Source organism: Jaculus jaculus, chromosome 18, assembly GCF_020740685.1.
Source record: "Jaculus jaculus isolate mJacJac1 chromosome 18, mJacJac1.mat.Y.cur, whole genome shotgun sequence".
NCBI lineage: Eukaryota > Metazoa > Chordata > Mammalia > Rodentia > Dipodidae > Jaculus > Jaculus jaculus.
The window spans coordinates 40,420,291-40,433,681 of record NC_059119.1 but is presented as its reverse complement, the minus strand read 5'-3'; the positions used below and the strand labels follow the sequence as shown (position 1 = coordinate 40,433,681).

Genomic DNA, 13,391 nt, shown 5'->3' with positions numbered 1-13,391 from the left:
ATATAACCCCAATTTCTCAGAAAATAAAACCACTAATGAACTAATAGGATCTCATGAAATTACAAAGCTTTTATACAGCAAAGGACACTGAGAATAGAGCAAAGAGACAACCTATAGAATGGGAGAAAATCTTTGCCAGTTACACATCTGACAGAGGATTAATATCCAGAATTTACAAAGAACTCAAAATAAAAAAACAAAACAAAACAGAACAATAGGAAATCAAACAACCCAATCAAAAAATGGGCTATGGAACTAAATAGAGAGTTCTCATCAGAAGAAATACAGATGGCATATAAATACCAAAAAATAGTGTACTACATCCTTAGCCATCAGGGAAATACAAATTAAAACCACCTAGAGATTCCACCTCTCTCTTGTCAGAATATCTGCAATCAAGAAAACAAATAACTATAAATGTTGGCGAGGATGTGGTAAAAGGGGAACCTTCTGCACTGTTGGTGGGAATGTAATCTGTACAGCCATTGTGGAAGTCAATGTGGAGGCTCTTGAGACAGCTGAAAATAGATTTGCCATATGATCCAGCTATAGCACTCCTAGGCACATATCCTAATGACTCTTCTCACTGCCTTAGAGACAATTGCACAGCCATGTTTATTGCTGCTCTATTCACAATAGCTAGGAAATGGAACCAGCCTGGATGCTCATCCACAGATGAATTGATAATAAAGATGTGGTACACATACAAAATGGAATTCTATTAAGAGGTAAAGAAAAATTAAATTGTGAAATTTGCAAGGAAATCTGGAAACGATTATACTAAGTGAGGTAACCCAGGCCCAGAAAGGCAAATATCGCATGTTCTTTCTTATATGTGGATCCTAGCTACAAATGCATAGACTTGTGAGTGATCTGGAACCAAAAATCAGTAGCAGAGGCCCATAAGCTAGAAAAAGGCTATAAGGAAGGCAGGAGAGGGAAGGGCTTAAGAGGACGGTAGTGTATATATGTAAGTAGAAGAACAGATTATAAGGAAGGGAAAGGCCTAAGTGAGGTCAGAGGAGGAGACTGTAGAAGCGCAGAGGGGAGGGTCAATCAAAATTCATGGTATTCTGAATAAGACATATGAAAATCTACTTTCTTAAATAATGGCACATCCAGAAGCCATAGATTGTTACTACAAAATGTTCAGTCCCTGGGTTGGGATAATTTCCAGTGAGTTATTCGTCAGGGTGTTTCCTATTGCCTCCAAAACATTATAGGCTATTGTCAAGCCTCTTAGTTCCCCATGAGAAAGAGATGGTAAGACCCTATTGCTGAAGACTTCACATGCCTGAGAGGCAAAGTCACTGAGCAATCAAGTTGGTGCTGAGCAGAAAACTTTCTCCTTGTAGCCCAGCCAACTGAAAGCTGGATAAAACTGCACTGTATGCAGTCATATGGGAGAAGAAGTCATCAGCAGTGAAAACAGAGGACACTGGCAACCTCAAGTTTGGCCAGACAGGCCAAATGACTGAACAAGTGCAATAGTGGCATGTCTGCTCTGGGGGAAACCAACTGCTCTCTAATTGGACAGAAGGCCCACTCTATGGGAGGGAATATGTGCCTGGTACCAAAAACCTAATCAAAAGGCTATGGTAGCCAGGTGTGGTGGCACACACCTTTAATCCCAGCACTGAGGAGGCAGAGGTAGGAGGATCACTGTGAGTTCAAGGCCATCCTGAGACTACATAGTGAATTCCAGGTCATCTTGAGCTAGAGTGAGACCCTACCTTGAAAGATAAAAACAAAAACAAACAAACAAAGCCTATGGCAGAGGAGGTCATAAGCCTTAGGTGTATAAGCCTGCTCTTGGCTAGATAAATGCATATATTATTCTCACCAAATTGCCCTGAAAGCACTACACTTAATGTTCATACTCACATATTAATGCTACTGTCACCTCTGGTTAGAGAAGCTTCTCTTTTCAGATGGTGATCACCACTGGGATTACCCAAAAGGCAACATGCTGCTAAGAAGAAGGGATGGAGGAGTGTCCAGCACTGAAACATCTCACACCCACTAAGGCTCAGGGTTAACTGTGGAAGAGGTGATGGAGAGAATGTAAGAGCCAAAGTAAGGGTACCACTCCTTACAAACAACTGTCTGGACAGAAATTGGCCTCAATATTCAGGACCTCGCAGTGCCTAGCAATACCCACATAAGACCCTCATAATAGGAGAAAAAGATGAATACGTCAAATTAAAAGAGAAACTTATGGGGAGAGGGAATGCATATGGCAAAGAGCAGAGTTATAAAGGAGAAATTGGGGGAGGGGAGAGGAGGGAAGGGAAATGCCATGGTTTATTGTCTGTAAGTATAGAAGCTGTCAAATATATATGTCTTTATTAAGCTGGCTGGCATTTGGCCCCTCACAGCAAGGAGAAGAGCAGCCCCATCCTACCTTTACAGTTAGTTTCTTTAAAGGCAAAAACCACATTTCTCTATAATTATCTGAAAAACTCCCAGCCATCCCCTCCACACACAGTTGTCTTTTGCAAGAGCAAGCAAGCATGATTACAGAAGGCGAATTTTTGCAATTAGCCCCAGGTATGAAGCAGATACCAAACATCAGGACATCTTGTCCTCACAGTGAGAGCAGACACCAGGTGCCTTTCTGGGACCCATGCTCATTGTTGTAATTAATGCTCTGTGCTGATCTTTAATCTCTTATTGCTCCTTGAGAATGTCAAGATGGCTGAGTGGCCTAAGATGGCTTCCCTTAGGTCTATTCACCAGAGGTTGTTTTCATTACCCACTGCTTTTAGTAACTTAGTCAAATCTTAGAATCATCAGTTACCATAACCTCATACTTGAATCATTAATTTTACTGAGGAAATTCTCTGTTGGATAAACTTGATTAGAGCAATTTAAATGCAGGGGCCTATAATCAATCTTAAAAGTAACAGAATTGGGCTGGAGAGATGGCTTAACGGTTAAGCGCTTGCCTGTGAAGCCTAAGGACCCCGGTTCGAGGCTCGGTTCCCCAGGTCCCATGTTAGCCAGATGCACAGGGGGGGCGCACGCGTCTGGAGTTCGTTTGCAGAAGCTGGAAGCCCTGGCGCACCCATTCTCTGTTTCTCCCTCTATCTGTCTTTCTCTCTGTGTCTGTCGCTCTCAAATAAATAAATAACAAATTTAAAAAAAAAAAAGTAACAGAATTATCAGTCTGGAGACGACAGTAATCAGAGTGGTGAACCAGGGTGACCAAAAATACAAATTCTCATATGAACAAATGGACAGCTGGTTTACAGAAGCAGGACATGACCATTAGCATGTGCAATCTATATGAATCAAAACAATTTTTCAAAACATACCTATGAGCCAACATGCATATGAGTCATGTAGTTGGGTCACCCTAACCATAGATCTGTTGCATTCTACTTTAGTCTTACAGTGTCCTTCCTTCTTATCATCCCTTTGAGTCCCCCTAGACAGGTCTCTCTTTGGGATTCCTTCAGCTACCCAACAGAGTTAACTTCAGCTCCTCAGCAGTTAACTCTTGCAGTGACTTAGTGCATCAGTCCAGCTTTCAGTTTTTCCATTACATTTCCCTCATTTTCCCAGTCATAATCCCTCATGATCTAACATGTAACTTTCCCAACCAGGCATAATGTACATCATATCCATTTTTTGATCTCTCACATTGAATTTTTCAAACTTTTGTCATGCACAGAGACATTTTGATAGACACAACGTAACTTCTTTTTTTCTCAATTTTTATTAACATTTTCCATGATTATAAAAAATATCCAATGGCAATACTCTCCCTTCCCCATTTTCCTCTTTGTAATTCCATTCTCGATCATATGCCCTCCCCATCTCAGTCTCACAACATAATTTCTTAAACAAGTATCTTTAACCACTGAACAATTTTGTAGCTTGACATAAAGAAATATTTATGACTATTAGAACGTATAAAGCTTAGACAAACTATATTAACATTGTTTGTATACAGTAGATTTCCATAAGACATGGGGAGCTTCCTCAGTTTTCCTAAAAACAAAGTCACAATGACTAAGTCACTTTTTGTAAGACTTAGCTTATAGCCTCAGTGATAACCATGCAGCAAAACCAGCATAAACAAGACAGGAACCATTTTAAAATTACAGGGTTTTGGCCAGGCTTAGTGGTGCATGCCTTTAATTCCAGCACTTGAGAGGCACAGGTAGAATCACTGTGAGTTTGAGGCCAACCTGGGACCACAGAGTGAGTTCCAGGTCAGCCTGGGCTGCAGTGGGACCCCCTACCTCGAAGAAAGTAAATAAATAGAAATTACCCTACCCTTTAACTTTTGTCAAGCCAAAAAAACAAAACAAAAAAAAAAAAAAACCTTTAGATAATTTTCAAGGTCTTTTCAATGATCTGATTGGTCAAAAATAATGTTAAAAAAAACATAAGATTTAATAGTTTTCATTTTCTTTTATATTTATTATTACTGAATGCTTCAGCTGAATAGTTTTGCTTATTGATAGCCAAACATCATGGACTTCAGATAAACCAAATTAAAATATACTGATATCTGAAAAAGCCTGATATAAACAAAACATAGAGTTCATATATTTGAGGTATATGAAGTTACAGAGAGAAAACTATGAACAGAAGACCTGCTAACAGAATTCAAAATAACATTTTTGGCTTAAATATGAAAACACAAAAATCTTTACAAATCTTTCACGCTCATCAGAATCAGGATACCTTTACACAATATTTTCATATATATATATATATGGAGATTTAAAAGCTAAAAAGATGTCCACCTAATCTATAAGTCAGTTTCTGAGATTTATTCAGCTATATCTAACATACCCAAAGAATAGGGGAACTGAACTAAACTGCCATGATCTAATGAAAAAGGAGACAAGTTTCATGAAAGAGAGGGAATTGGCATGCTAGGGTCACTTGCCACCAAAGACAATCTCCAAATGCAGGCTCCTCTATGTGCACCTAGCTTTATATGGACACTGGGGCTACACCTAGGCCATCTGACTTTGCACACGATGAACTTTAAGTGCACTGCTGTGCCAGAAGGAAATACTTTTAATCCAGAATGAAATATTTTCAGTCTCCTCCAAATCAATTTTATAGAACTATAGTGAATACAAACATACACAAAATTTTATGACACAATCTATAACTACTGAAATCTTAACCAACTCTATAATTTTGCCTGTGGTAGTTTAGTAAACTTGCTCAGTAATGAAGTAAATCAAATGTGAAATATTTAGACTATGATTGTTGGAGGAATTGAGGAATTACATCTTAAATCGCAACATAACTTTGTTTAGAATTTTCTCTTACTGCTCATCACAAAGTAGTTTTCAAGAATATGACAGATAAATGCTATTCAGTGTTTCCAAATGTAGTCTATTTGCCTTATAAAATGGGAAAAGAGAGTAAATAATTCTTCTGTGAGATTTGTTGTTGTTTTCTTTTGAGGCAAGGTTTTAAATATAACAACCTTAGGAGAGAATTAAATACTGATGAGCCATTTTAAACGTTAAGAATTAGTTAAAAGGTTGACAAATAGAGAAACATAGCTAACTTGGTTGAGTACTCTAAAGTCTAAAGTCGGTCTTTCAGAACCATTATCATGATCAGATTAACATCAAGGAGTTAAAGTTTTAAATTTACAAACTGAATACCATAGCAACCTGCTCTCAACCAGAGCCATTCCTTGTTAGTCTGCTGTAAGCCCTAGGCTAATAGTCATTTTATATCTCAAGAAGTCTGTAATCTGATCAAATACTTTAAGACTTAATCAACTTTGTCTTTAACCTTCTGTTTGAGCTTACTCATACCTTCATCTACATACTTTTATGTTACAATCTATGTAACCACTCTGTAACAATCTCTTTCATCAAACACTTAACATCTAGCATTTAAAGTTTCCTCCCCAATTTATCTTCCTTAGTCAGTTCATCTCTTAATTATCAACAAAAACTTTCATTGTCCTTACCATAAGACTTTTAATATGAACATTTAAGTTTGTTTCTTTTTATTCGTGGCAAAAGGCTTTATGAAATAACCTTTTTACTTAAAAAAAAAAAAAGTAGATCAAAGCTGGTCATGGTGGTATATATGCCTTTAATCCCAGCACTTGGGAGTCAGAGACAGGAGGACCATGCATGACTTTGAAGCCACCCTGAGATTAACTAGTGAATTCCAGGTCAGCTTGGGCTAGAGTGAAACCTTACCTCAAAAAACAAGCAAACAAAACAAACAAAAAAAGTAGACCAAACTTGACTCATACTATTTACCCAGAATATATATGTAGATGTTATCATTTGTTGATTTTGGAACATCTTTTCTTATAACATTTCTTTATTTTATTTTATTTTTATTTTTTGCTCATTTCTATTTATTTATTTGAGAGTGACATACAGAAAGAGAAAGAGGCAAATAGAGAGAAAGAATGGGCACGCCAGGGCTTCCAGCCACTGCAAATGAACTCCAGATGCATGTGCCCCCTTGTGCATCTGGCTAACATGGGTCCTGGGGAATCAAGCCTTGAACCAGGCTCCTTAGGCTTCACAGGCAAGTGCTTAACCATTAAGCCATCTCTCCAGCCCTTCTTATAACTTTTCTGAAACACAATTTTTTTTTAATAAGAAAGAGGATTTAAGCATTAAAAATTTTAGAAATTTTTTGACAAACTCTGTATTGAGTACTTCCAAATTTAAACATAAATTTGGAGGCTATTTATTGTCTGTTATTAGTTCTGTAGAAGATAAAGTAAATTTTAAAATAGTTACGAATTTCTTATAAGAAGTCCCCATCTGTTCACAGAAACTTGGGATCATCCATTATCATGTTGGGGCCAGGATCCTGAGATTCCCTAAGCCCACAGTCCCTCTGGCTCTGCAGGGCAGGAAAGACCAGAAAAAAGAGACATGAGGGATTCTCCTGGGGCAGCATAAACCCCAGAGAGGGCTGTGTCTTGTCTCCCTGACTAACAACGAGACTTGGATGTTAGGCTCCCCCTCTTACTTCCAGGGCCACCTGGCCATCTGCAGATCCCACCCTTCAGGGGAAAGCACTAAGTGACACATTGCAGGTGCCTCTGCCTGGGACTGGCCCAGGACTTAGCTATACCTGATCTACTTCTTGTCCTGGGGAACACAGCAGTACAGCATGCGCCCCTTTTGTTTGCTTCCTAAATTCCCAGGAGTTTTGGACTTCTCTCAGGGCTGCAAGGCAGCTTTCTGATCCTATCATTTTACAACTTTTTAAGAGTAGGATAATCTTACATTTTTCCCTGCCTATGAACTTAATTATCTTCAGTGTTCCTTCTCGGGGACACCCAACAGTAAAATTTGGCCATGCTATCTAGGACAGTTGGCTTGGTGGAGGACATCCCCCACAATGAAATGGCACTGCTCAGAACAGAAATCACTCTGCAGCCTCAAGGCTGTGAGCCACATACATACGCATACACACATTCAGTTCAAGTGCACTTTTCATCCAGACGCCAGACAACCATCTTCCCATCACACTGTTATTCATTCATTCAGAAGTTATGCATTCCCATTTTAAATTCCTATTGTATTTACAACTCTAGAGACCAAATCCAAACCTCAAAATCACTTAGAGTATAATTTCAGACCTCGCATTAAGAATTTTTGCCAAGTCAAAATTTGACTAGTCTCAATTATAATTTTTAATTTTCAATTTCCAGTTTCTCCTGGAGTGGTCACTGTGTACAAGTCACCCAAGGGTGACCTGTTCAACAGTTGGGAGGTCAAAGGTTCTCTCGGATGGTCATCCTACATCAAAGGATGAACAGTATAATTCATAGAACTTCCTCAAAGAAAAGGCAGCTCACATAGTACCTGAGTCAGACACTTGCTTTTGCAAGGAGAAGTTAGTAAGGCACATTGTTCCAAAGTTACAAAGACACATTGCAATGGGCTAGATGTGCTAGATGTGGACCTTGTCTGTTCCATGGTGGAGCTTTCAGATTCTGCAGCTGGTTTCCTAGGAGGATCCCAAAATGTTAAGCACAAAAGGATAAAACAAACACTAAAGAAAAAGACAAGGACATGTGGCCACACAGAACTCAAAATGACAGACCAGGGGTTAGGATGATGTTTGCCACCTCCCAGGATTCAGGAAGTAGTGCTGTGTCCAGCCTTCCCCTGAATCCCCCTTACTTCCAGAGGTTTTCAGACCAGATGACTCTCCACTCACGTTAATGTCCTCTGACTGCCACTCCCTTCTGCCAGTGTCTGGAGAATGTCCCTGGCACTGAGGAAGGTCTCTCAGCAGCTGCCCCCTAGGGTCTTCAACCCGCAGTCAGAGTAGAGTCCCAAGAGATCAAGACTGTGTGAGACCAGATTCAGGGGGCAGTTTAACAAGAAGAATATATTTCACTGGGACCTCCAAATGTAGTGAGTCCCAGACCAAAAATAAACTGAAGACCCTCTGAATAAAAATTTTAAAAAGAGAGTCTTTATTAAGCTGGCCAGCATCTGTGCCCTCACAGGAAGGAGGAGAGCAGCCCCACCCTACTTTGAGTTTTAAACCCTACAATGAGTTTTAAAGGCAAAAGCCATATTCCTTTACAATGATCTGAAAAACCCCCATCCACCTCTTCCATTCCCAATTGTCTTTAGCAAGAGCAAGAAGCATGATTACAAAAGAAGTTCTGCAGTTAGCACCAGGAACGAAGCAGATACCAAAGTGGGAGCCGACACCAGATGCCTTTGCTCGAACCACATCCTCTTGTAAGTACTGCTCCTTGCTAATCTTCAATCGCCTATGGCTCCTTGAGAATGTCAAGATGGCTGGGTGGCCTAAAATGGCTTCCCTTGTCTGTTCACCAGAGGTTGTTTCATTGTCATGGGAGAAATATATTTGTTTTATAACTCCCCAGCAAATTGTTGGAGCTACATTAAAATATCCAGAACTGCTATTCATTGTCCATCATGGTGTTATACACTATAGTTATATTTCCTAAGTAATTCTTCAAAACGGGAAGCTACTGCTACATAACATATCAGAAAACTGTGATGGGTGACTTTCCCAAGCCACAAAACGAGAAGGATGTGGGATCTGGCCGTGTACTGACTTGTCTGATGCTAAGTTACATGTCCTTATTCATCTATGTTATATCCAAAAGGATGCTGTGTAATTCAACGATGATTTGTTAATATTATAACCATTAGGTTAGAGATGAGTTCACATTAAGGTAGACTTTAGGATGTGGGTCAGAAGATAACATCTTCGGGGTTGAATCAGCCCACTGTTCATTTTAGTGAAGGATGTAAGCTAAAAATCTTGTTATAGATGAGTGTTTACAGTGGATGACAGACAACATTAATTTTGAGTCCCAAATTAATTGAAACCCCTTCCTTCAAAGAAGAATTTCACTTTCTCTTAATATACTATTTAAGAGAATAAATTTTATGTTTAACCCAAAAACTGAACACTGGAGGCATATGTACTTTCTGTTCTACAAATACCACATTATATTCTTGATTTTTCCTCCCGGCCTTTGTTTCAGACAGCTTCACGCTGCGGGAATGAACACCCAAGCCAGGTACAGCTCATGCGAGGCAGGAGCATTTCCAGCTTACAGATCAGGGTATGAGTCCCATCAGTTGCAGAAGAAGCTGCTCCCACGCATGCAAGCATAGGGCAGACAACCAAACAGCCTGCAAGAAGCCAAAACAAGGAGCCCAAACTGGCAGCAAGCAGCAGGGAACCAGGCAGCGTTCAGACCTGTCTGCGCTAGAACTCAGATCCACTCCCAAACAGACCTTAGGGCTGGACCCCAGGATCGGCCCCAGATACACCTCAGGCCACACAGCTGGAGACTCCAGTTATAAGTTTTAACAAAACACCTGAGTCCATGGGGGACATACATTTAAACTGCCAAAGCCTCAGAAGCTTAAACCATTTGTTAACTACTCTGCCCCCACTGTATATTTTTCTAATCCCTGCTTGGGTCTTACTGCACCAGGATAACAGGTATGCTTGTGTATCTGGCAAACTCTTTCACATAGGAAGGTAGCATAATGACAATAAGCATATAAAAATAAGGACTTCTAAATAGTCCAAGAAAGCCAGTTACAGTATGAAACAAAGTATGCCATAACTTTCCAGACAGAGCTACTAAACTTGGTCACAATTACTTCTAAGTAATTAGCACAATCGGAAGACAGGAATTGGCCTTTGAGTTCCTTTTCTAAGGCCCTGCCTGGCCTTTCTGTATGCAGCCGGCACTGTTGCATAATCACAGGGGCAGACACACAGGCAGCAGAGGTCAGTCCATTCATATTCACTAGCGAGAATTTCTCCTGCTTCCAGGATGGACTAACCTTTCTCTGTGACCTCAGCAGAGTCCTGAAACATAGCACCTTTCTCCTGACATTTAGCGCATCAATGTCCTCCAAAACCACAACAAGTGGGTCAGCTTCCAGGGTGTAAGAGTAAACAGCTGCTAGGAAGCAGCTGGAGGGGTAAAATCTACACCCTCATCCCACTCACCTTCCCATCTCCCAAACATGTCAGCCTGTCGCAGGTGCCCACAGTTTCACATTTAGCAGTCATTGCTTCCTGCCAGAGTTAGTTCCCTTCTGCAGAAGTGGACGTGTCTATGAAGCACTTGTCAGCAACTTATGATTTTCTGCCTGAATACTTTGTTCACACCATTCTCTCAGCACAGGAAGTTTCATGCATCATCACACTTCTCCATGAAATCATCCTGAATTCTCTAAGTAAGAGAAAGTAACTACACTATTCAATAATCATAGCTTAGTCTATAGTATTTAGGGCAACATCGTATCATGCAACTATTATAATTGTTTTATATTAGGTGTTTCCTCTTACTGAAAAACCATCTCTGGCATATCATGACAACTAGGTTAACATTCTAATTCAAAATAGAACCCATAAGTTATTCATTGAAAGTCCCTGCTCATCTCTTTGGCCACATTCTCTATCAAATCCTGCTGAGCTCCAACACAGGGCTGACTTGGAATTTCTGGAATGCTCTATATTTGTTCATGTTTCAAGCTGCATTTTTTTTTTATTGTTATGAAACTACACCACTCTCAGATGTCTTACATGGCTGAGCACAGGTATCCTTTCTGCTATGAGACCATTGAGGTAATATTCCATCTATAGTTAAATAGGTAACTAAGTTATTTTTATCCTTCCCCCCAAAGAAATAGCAATCTTCATGAGAGAGAAATCTCATCTATTTTCATGTCACTATGTCACCAAGGTCTAGCTCCATGCCCATTATGTAATTTTTGAAAGAAATTACAAGTATATAATCTCCATTGTTTTCAACTGATTTAACCTTCTTGGGACTATGTGATATGGGAATTTGGGGTGTATTTAGGAGCACAAAGCCCATCTCAGTTTTTGTCTGCTCAATAACTCAGGAGTTAGGGTGCCAGAAACTCACAGCCACACAAAACTTCCAGAGTCAGTGGCCTTGTCTTTTGAATGTGATGACTGTCATTCATAGACCATAGAGGGTTAAGTCTCACAAGATTTTATTATGGAGCTTACAAAGATAGAGCTTATTGAGAAGGAAAAATACAGAGCTCCTATATAGCAGGAGGAGTTCCCAGAAATGAGAAAGCCTGCCTACAGACCTAGATGGAGGTCTTCTGTGGGAGTTTACTGGGCGGGGTCTGAACTTGTTAAACCAGTCGAGATACAAGGTGTCTTAGATGGCACGAAATTTTTAGGTTATATTCCGTCTTGGAATGGTTAATTGGCTCTTTTAAGAAATACAGTGATATGAACACACCCATGCCATATGTTTAGCCTTCTATTCACATCCTCAGGTGAGGTTTTAGGGGAAAAGAAATAAGGAAAACAAATCCAGAAGCTGCTGAGAGCTCAACACTAAAGTAGACTTAAAGGACATTCATTGACCAAGGCTCAGGGAATTTTGCAGAAGAAGGGGAAGAAAGAATGTAAGAGCCACAGCATGGGAGGGAATATCCAGAGGCATTACCACCCTCCCCCCCCCCACCACCAATAACTAACTGCTGTTCTCACAACTCATAACCCACAACTCCATGGTGAATACCAGCAATCCCAGTAAGGGGGGCCTTTGGTGGAGTGAGAAAAGGGAGAAGGGAAATGATGATACCAATACTTGATATATCCATACAAAGTTTCTACATAAAAACAAAACAAAAAATTAAAAACAAGGCTGGAGAGATCACTTCGTGGTTAAAGCACTTGCCTGCAAAGCCAAAGGACCTCAATTCAATTTCCCAGGGCCCACATAAGCCAGATGCACAAGGTGGCACATGTGTCTGGAGTTCCATTTGCAGTGGCTGGAGCCCTGCTGTGCCCATCCACTCACTCTCTCTTTCTCACTCTGCCTCTTTCTCTTTCTCAAATTAATAAAAGTAAAAAACAAAATAACTAAAAAAAAAACAGATTCTGTCTGGAGAGATGGCTTTGCAGTTAAGCGCTTGCCTGTGAAGCCTAAGGACCCCGGTTCAAGGCTCGATTCCCCAGGATCCACATTAACCAGATGCACAAGGGGCACACGTGTCTGGAGTTCATTTGCAGTGGCTGGAAGACCTGGCGTGCCCATTCTCTACCTATCTGCCTCTTTCCCTCTCTCTCTCTCTCTCTCTCTCTCTCTCTCTCTCTCTCTCTCAAATAAATAAATAAAAATGAACTAAAAATATATTTAAAAAAAAACAGATTCTCTCTTACAAGCTGAAGGACATTTCTCACTTTTACTTTCATGGGGGGCACTGCCATGCCCTAAACTGATTATCTTATTAGATATTTATCCATTTTTCTTGCTTGACTTTTTCCATATGGCTACAGTGCAAAGATCCTTTGCACCTAGTGCATAATTAATAATCAGGTATTGAATATTGATTATCAAAGTGATTAGTATTAATAACTTTGATTGAGGTACTTTACTAATTTTTTTTCTAATTCCTGTGGACAACTCAAGAATGAAAGAATAATTTATTAACCCTTTGTGCAAGGCAAAAAGCCTGTAAGTAGCCTGGTGTGGTGGTGCATGCCTTTAATCCCAGTACTCAGGAGGCAGAGGTAGGAGGATCACTGTGAGTTAGATAGAGGCCAACCTAAGACTACATAGTTAGTTCCAGGTCAGCTTGGACCAGAGTGAGACCCTACCTTGAAAAACAAAAACAAAACAAAAAAGCCTATAAGTATTTTTACATTATTTTCTTACACTTGCTTGCCAGAAAAATACCCAGAACTTATGATTGTTTTGCCTGAACTTCATGATAATTAACCAGCCTTTATTAACACATACAGCTAAATACTACCAAATAGGAAAACATCACATAAATTTTATCAAAAATTGTATCTAGCTTATGAAGCTTTATTTATGAAATGAAAAATGTGTTGAAGCAAAATCAAATTAGTAA

The 13,391-nt window shown here is 39.9% G+C and overlaps 1 pseudogene; it reads right to left on the bottom strand.

Annotated features, from left to right (window-relative positions):
* Positions 1–10,554, bottom strand: part of LOC105944121 — a 36,397-nt pseudogene extending 25,843 nt beyond the window's left edge.
* Positions 10,555–13,391: the final 2,837 nt, after the last annotated feature.